Raw genomic sequence first — 8280 nt, 5'->3', positions numbered from 1 at the left:
AGAGGGCAGAGTGAAGGTGATGTTGCCAGGATGGTATGAACTTTCACGCTTCATTTCCTGGTTTTCAGAGCTCTACAATTAGTCACTGTCCACGTTCTGGAAGGACACACGGCAGCCATTGGCAACCCTAAGTGAATTCCCTGAGCCTAGACTATCTTTTTTTTTTTTTTTTGGTTCAGGGTGTGAGTCTTCGCACCTTGTAAGCGTGTGACCAAGTGAAGTGTGCTGCCAGGTTTGAAAGTACAGACCAAGTCGTCATCTGCCAGTGGATATTAGAGCACTGTAAAATATTGCTCTTAGCCCAGAAATTGTGGTTTCGATGGGCACAACGCCCCAGAGGAGCTCCTGCAGAATGCAGGAAAAATGCATCACACGCATCACATATCCCTGAACCCCACCAACTCTTCCCACCTTCTGTGTGACTCTGTTTTTCGCTTGTCCTCTCTTTCTCGGAAAGAAGCAGGTGGTTTCCCTGCTGGCTGCCATCTTCACCTGCTAGGCCATGGAGCTACAGTCTCAGTGTTTTAAGGACTCCCCTGTGAGGATGATTGTCTGGCAGGGTGTTTTCCCAGCAGAGATGGGGTTTGTTTAATCCCTCTTTAAGCAGAACGGCCTACACGTTTGAGCCTCCTTGGCGCTAGCCTCAGCATATTGCTAGGTTAAAATGGCCTTGGGTTAAAATAATAATACATTTGTGAGCAATCCCCTTGAGCTCACCTGATATCCTTTCCCCATGCAGAGTTTCCAGTTTTCCCACCTGATGAGGTCTCTCAGCCTCAACAAGACAGAGACCCGTGGGTCCCAGATCTCCATGATTCAGAGGAAAGCGAGATCCTGAGCGGTACCTGCCCAAGGGAGGAATCATTCAGCCAATTCGAAATCTGTCCGTGGCTGAAGGAAACAGCTGAAATGCCCGACAGAGACATTGGGAGTTCTCCGAGTTCAGGATTGTCCCCAGCAGGTATGTATCCTCCGGGCAGATGTCGCTCGTGACTTCCTACCTATCCTGTGCAACACCTGGCAGTAGCTTCCTCCTTCACCTCCCTTCCCCTGAGTGCTTCGATGGGATTTACAGGCAGAATTGATCCCCCCTACCCCGTGGGAAAGAATTTTGGGGAAATTCAGTCCCTGAGTTATGTCCATCTTTCCAGCCCTTCTTTGGTTGACCAGGATGGTGATAGTGACTATGAAATGCTCAGGGAGATTAGAGAGGCTGTAAAAATAATCTCAGTAATGGGACATTTCAGCTATCCCCATGTTGAGTGGGTCCATGTCACCTCAGGCCGGGATGCAGAGAGAAAGTTTCTGGACACCATAAATGACTGTTTCTTGAAGCAGCTAGTCCTGGAACCCACCAGAGAAGAGGCAATCCTTGATTTAGTCCTAAGTGGAGCCAAGGATCTGGTCCAAGAGGTGAATGTAGCTGGACCACTTGGTAATAGCGCCCATAATATAATTAAATTCAACATCCCTGTGGAAGGGGGAAAACACCAAAGAACCCCACCATAGTAGCATTTAATTTCAGAAAGGGGACCGGCACCCACATGAGGACGTTGGTTTACCAGAAATTAAAAGGTACGGTCTCAAAAGAGAAATGCAAACTGCATGGAAACTTAAAAACACGACAGTGGATGCCCGAATTAAATGTGTCCTAAATTTAAAAAACAAACAAACCTAGTAAGGCGACCAAGAAAGTGCCGCTGTGTCTAACCTACGAAGTAAAAGAAGCTGTTAGAGGCAAAAAAGGAAGTAAAATCCTACTGAGGAAAATAGAAAGGAACAGAAACTGTGGAAAGCCACGGGAACCGTGCCTTTGTGGGTCACAACTGACAATACCCAAATTCAGGACAAACTGCTGAGAAATAGGGCAGAGATACCCCAAAATAGGAGGTTATTTTCCCCTGAGAGATACCAGACCAGCAACAAAAGTAAACTTTCGTTTCACCACACTGGCTAACAAGAAGGCAGAACAGTAGTTTCCTTGGGAATTCCAGTCCCTTGTGTCACCAACAAAAACACTAGACTAGAAATGAGTGGTTCTTTAAAACCAATTTCATCAAATAAGAGGTTCTTCTGATCCCAAAGGACTAGCCCCACACACGGGTCAAATCAGATCTTACCCAAAAATCACACTGCTGCTAATCCTTTAGGATCTAAAATCTAAAGGTTTATTTATAGAAAGAAAGAAGAGAGTTAAGGATCATTAAAAAGGGATAGAGAAGAAGATAGAGAATATCTTATTGCCCTTATATAAATCCATGGTACGCCCATATCTCGAATACTGCATACAGATGTGGTCTCCTCATCTCAGAAAAGATATACTGGTACTAGAAAAGGTTCAGAAAAGGGCTACTAAAATGATTAGGGGTTTGGAGAGGGTCCCATATGAGGAGAGATTAAAGAGGCTAGATCTCTTCAGCTTGGAAAAGAGGGGACTAAGGGGGGATATGATAGAGGTCTATAAAATCATGAGTGATGTGGAGAAAGTGGATAAGGAAAAGTTATTTACTTATTCTTGTAATACAAGAACTAGGGGTCACCAAATGAAATTAATGGGCAGCAGGTTTAAAACAAATAAAAGGAAGTTCTTCTTCATGCAGCGCACAGTCAACTTGTGGAACTCCTTACCTGAGGAGGTTGTGAAGGCTAGGACTAACAGCGTTTAAAAGAGAACTGGATACATAACATGGAGGTTAAGTCCATGAATGGCTATTAGCCAGGATGGGTAAGGAATGATGTCCCTAGCCTCTGTTCATCAGAGGATGGAGATGGATGGCAGGAGAGAGATCACTTGATCATTGCCTTTAGGTTCACTCCCTCTGGGGCACCTGGCATTGGCCACTGTCGGTAGACAGGATACTGGGCTGGGTGGACCTTTGGTCTGATCTGGAACGGCCGTTCTTATGTTCTTGGTTCAGACTTGTAGCAGTGATGGAATAAACTTCTGGCTTGATAAGTCTCTGGCTGCTTCTAGATAACTGGACGGTCCTCAGTCCCTGAGTCCCATCAGTATAAGTCCATAGTCCAGAGGTTTGAGTAGGAACAGAGTGGAGCAGGATAGAGACACGGTGGAGGTGTTTCCAAGGCCTTTTATAGCTTCTGCCACGTGGAGGGAAACCCATGGCTTCAAACAAAGCCCTCTGCACAGCTAGTGGAAAATTACAGGTCCAAGATGGCGTTTGGAGTCACGTGGCAATGCCTGACTTCACTTACTCCTGGCAGGAAAGTCCATTAAGAATAGGGTGCTCAAGGCAGGACTAATCCCCAGATAGATTTTTGCCCCAAATCCCTAAATGGCCCCCCTCAAGGAGTCAGCTCACAACCCTGGGTTTAGCAGGCCAATGCGCAAACCACTGAGCTGTCCCTCCCTCCTTTAATGGGCCACGCAATTTGCATAGTCCCTCCAGGATGCGCTGGCTAACTACCGTGTGGGTGTTACCCCAGGAGCAAACGTTTGAAATACAGGTAGAGCCAATATTCATAACTACATGCATGCTAAGAGCATAATCATCTTCAGCAAACCATAGCCTTTCCAAAGACATCTTCCGTGCCCCGTTTTGTAGAAGATTGGTTGCAAAGCTCTAACAACAGTGGTTGCAACAATGACCTATATGGTCATAGTTTAATCAGAGAACGTCACAGCCACGTGTAAAAATATAACCCGGCAGGCCAAAAAAGAATTTGCAGAGCAGCTAGCCGAAGACTCAAAAAGAAGACAACAAAATTTTGAAGCATGCCAGAAGCAGGACGCTTGCTAAACAGACAGGGGGACCACTGGCCGATCGAGGTATTATAACAGCACTCAAGGATGATAAGGCCATTGTGGAGAAACTAAATTAATTCTTTGCGTCAGTCTTCCCTGCAGAGATTGTGAGGGAGATTCCCAGACCTGAGCCATTCTTTTTAGGTGATAAATGTGAGGAACTGTCCCAGATTGAGGTGTCATTAGAAGAGGTTTTGGAAAAAATTATAAATTAAACTACAGTAAGTCCACAGGATCAGATGGGATTCACCCAAGAGTTCTGAAGGAAGTCAAATGTGAAATTGCAGAGCTGCTGACTGTGGTATGTAAGCTATCACTGAAATCAGCTTCTGTACCAGATGACTGGAAGATAGCTAATGCAATGCCAATTTTTTTTAAAAGGCTCCAGAAGTGATCCCAGCAATTACAGGCCAGTAAGCCTAACTTCAATATCGGGCAAATTGGTTGAAACTCTAGTAAACAGAATTATCAGACTCATAGATGAACATGATTTGTTGGGGAAGAGTCAACATGGCTTTTGTAAAGGAAAATCATTCCTCGCCAATCTACTAGAATTCTTTGAGGGAGTCAGCCAGCATGTGGACAAGGGTGAGCCAATGAATCTAGTGTTCTTGGATGTCCGAAAGCCTTTGACAAGGTCTCTCATCCAAGGCTCTTAAGCAAAGTACGCTGTCATGGATTAAGAAGGATCTGGTTAAAAGAGAGGAAACAAACCAGGAATAAATGTTAAATTGTCAAAATGGAGAGAGTATCAGAGGGGTAGCCATGTTAGTCTGGATCTGTTAAAGCAGCAAAGAATCCTGTGGCACCTTATAGATTGACTGACGTTTTGCAGCATGAGCTGTGGGTGAATACCCACTGGTCGGATGCAAGTAGTGGAAATTTCCTGGGGCAGGTATATATATGCAAGCAAGAAGCAAGCTAGAGATAACGAGATTAGATCAATCAGGGAGGATGAGGCCCTGTTCTAGCAGTTGAGGTGTGAAAACCAAGAGAGGAGAAACTGGTTCTGTAGTTGGCAAGCCATTCACAGTCTTTGTTTAATCCGCAGCTGATGGTGTCAAATTTGCAGATGAACTGAAGCTCAGCAGTTTCTCTTTGAAGTCTGGTCCTGAAGTTTTTTTGCTGCAGGATGGCCACCTTAAGATCTGCTATTGTGTGGCCAGGGAGGTTGAAGTGCTCTCCTGCAGGTTTTTGTATATTGCCATTCCTAATATCTGATTTGTGTCCATTTATCCTTTTCCTTAGAGACTGTCCAGTTTGGCCAATGTACATAGCAGAGGGACATTGCTGGCATATGATGGAGTATATTACATTGGTGGACGTGCAGGTGAATGAACCGGTGATGGTGTGGCTGATCTGGTTAGGTCCTGTGATGGTGTCGCTGGTGTAGATATGTGGGCAGAGTTGGCATCGAGGTTTGTTGCATGGATTGGTTCCTGAGCTAGAGTTACTATGGTGCGGTGTGCAGTTCCTGGTGAGAATATGCTTCAGGTTGTCTGTGGGCGAGGACTAGCCTGCCACCCAAGGCCTGTGAAAGTTTGGGATCATTGTCCAGGATGGGTTGTAGATCCCTGATGATGCGTTGGAGGGGTTTTAGCTGGGGACTGTATGTGATGGCCAGTGGAGTCCTGTTGGTTTCTTTCTTGGGTTTGTCTTGCAGTAGGAGGCTTCTGGGTACACGTCTGGCTCTGTTGATCTGTTTATTTCCTCGTGCGGGTACTGTAGTTTTGAGAATGCTTGGTGGAGATTTTGTAGGTGTTGGTCTCTGTCTGAAGGGTTAGAGCAGATGCGGTTGTACCTCAGTGCTTGGCTGTAGACAATGTATCTTGTGGTGTGCCCGGGATGGAAGCTGGAGGCATGAAGGTAGGTATAGCGGTCGGTAGGTTTTCGGTATAGGGTGGTGTTAATGTGACCATCACTTATTTGCACCGTGGTGTCTAGGAAGTGGACCTTCCGTGTAGATTGGTCCAGGCTGAGGTTGATGGTGGGGTGGAAGCTGTTGAAATCGTGGTGGAATTTTTCCAGAGTCTCCTTCCCATGGGTCCAGATGATGAAGATGTCATCAATGTAGCGTAAGTAGAGAAGGGGCGTGAGTGGACGGGAGCTGAGGAAGTGTTGTTCCAGGTCAGCCATAAAAATATTGGCATATTGTGGAGCCATGCGGGTGCCCATAGCGGTGCTCCTGATCTGGAGATATATATTGTCATCAAATTTGAAATAGTTGTGTGTGAGGATAAAGGCACAGAGCTCAGCAACCAGTTGTGCTGTGGCATCATCAGGGATAGTGTTCCTGACAGCTTGTATTCCATCTGTGTGTGGGATGTTTGTGTAGAGAGCCTCTACATCCATGGTGGCTAGGATGGTGTTTTCTGGAAGGTCACCAATGTAGTTTTCTCAGGAAATCAGTGGTGTCACGGAGGTAGCTGGGAGTGCTGGTGGCATAGGGTCTGAGTAGAGAGTCCACATATCCAGGCAGTCCTTCAGTGAGAGTGCCAATGCCCGAGATGATGGGGCGTCCAGGATTTCCAGGTTTGTGGATCTTGGGTAGTAGATAGAATAACCCTGGTCGGGGCTCTAAGGGTATGTTGATTTGTTCTGGTGTTAGTGTAGGGAGTGTCCTGCGAAGATGATGCAGTTTCTTAGGCCGGGTCCCCCCGGGGGAGGGGGGGGGGAAGAGGTCGAACGAAGGTACGCAAGTTCAGCTACGCTTGCGTAGCTGAACTCAAGTACCTTAGTTTGAAGTACTTACCCGCCCTGACGCCGCGGGATCGAAGTCCGCGCTCCCCGTCGAACGGCGGTGGCGGAGTTCCGGAGTCGACGGAGCGTTTGGAGTTCGCTATATCGCGTCTAGATGAGACGCGATATATTGAACTCTGAGAAGTCGATTGCTACCGCCGACCCGGCGGTAGTATGGACATACCCTTAGTGTATTCCTCAGTGGGATCTGAGGTAAGTGGCCTGTAGAATTTGGTATTGAGAGTTGTCTGGCGGCCTCCTTTGGTAGTCAGACCTGTTCATGATGACTACAGCACCTCATTTATCAGCCCCTGTGATTATAATGTCAGGATGGTTTCTGAGGCTGTGGATGGCATTGCGCTCTGCACGACTTAGGTTATGAGGCAAGCGATGTTGTTTTTCCACAATTTCTGCCTGTGCACGTCGGCGAAAGCATTCAATGTATAGGTCCAGACTGTCATTTCGACCCTCAAGAGGAGTCCATGTGGAGTTCTTCTTGTGCTGTTGGTGGAGGGTAACTGAGTATCAGTGTCCTGTTCAGTGTTGTCCTGAAAGTATTCTTTGAGTCGGAGACGGCGAAAGTAGACAAAAGATTGCGTTTGAGCACATAATATGGCCTTGGGCCTTTGATGTTTCCTTCCACAGGCACACCATTTACTTCCGCTACCTCCTCCCTCATGTTTGCATAGAACGGATCATCGGCCTGGTCCTGCCCAAAAGTCTCACGTGCAGTACCGAACTGACCTAATTCTAGGGGGCCTATTTCTACTCTTCCCCCTGGGGTGCTCCCACTTGGGCTAGGAACCGCCTCCGAGTCTTCCTTGGCCTGAATTATCTCCTGGTCTCCTGAGCGGGTTCGCCTACCCACAAGGGAAGTTTTTTGATTCTCTGCTAGAATCCTGGTCCCTAATCATTTATCTGCCCTTTGTTCTCGCCTAGACTTTCGGGGTTTCCCAGGGGCTGAGAATAACTCTGGAGCAAATTCGGCAAACATTGGGGTGAGGCTATCTGTAGTTGCCTCTGTCTCAGCCTGGGGGTTGCTACCCTCCCCTGGCTCTATTGGGGTAAGTAAGCTCTCAAACCCGGGGAAGTCTCTACCAATTAAAACAGGGTAGGGGAGCTTGGGGACCACCCCTGCAGAAACCCTGGTAGTATTCCCCTGGATCTCAATCCGTACCGGGATTGTAGGGTCAAAATTCACAGTGCCATGTATGCACGTTACCCTGTGGTTTTGGCCCGGTTAGTTGGTCTGTTCCCACCAACTTCCCTGAGACCAGCGTGACAGCACTCCCGCAATCTATTAATGCTATGGTCTTTATACCATTCATTTTTACTTGTCTGGTATATCCATGTGAGGTCATTGTGACCCCTACCAGGCCGATTAGGCCACATTGCTCCCCGTAATCCCCCAGATTACGCTGCGTAGGTTCTTCCTTGTTGGGGCATTGGGCTGCTATATGCCCCAATTCCCAACACTCATAACACCGCCCTCTTACTCCGGTTGTCACCCTCTGCCTGGGGCTATTTGGCCGGGCCCCCCCCTCTTGGCCCGACCCCCCAGGTCCCGTCCTGGCCTCGAGCCATTCCTCAGTGTCTTTCCTCCCAGTTACAGTTCTCCTATAGTTCTCCACAGCCCGGGGCCTTGAGTTTGGGGTTGGCTTCCTGGATTGCCGTGTCTCCCTGCCTGGGATCTAGAATAGTTCACGGGCTGCCAGCTGTCTTTCCACGAGGGAGACCAACTCATCATAGGTAGAGGGATCATTCTGGCCAACCCAAGA

This window comes from Mauremys reevesii, linkage group 12 (genome assembly GCF_016161935.1).
Source record: "Mauremys reevesii isolate NIE-2019 linkage group 12, ASM1616193v1, whole genome shotgun sequence".
Classification (NCBI taxonomy): domain Eukaryota; kingdom Metazoa; phylum Chordata; order Testudines; family Geoemydidae; genus Mauremys; species Mauremys reevesii.
Note: the sequence above shows the minus strand (reverse complement) of the source record.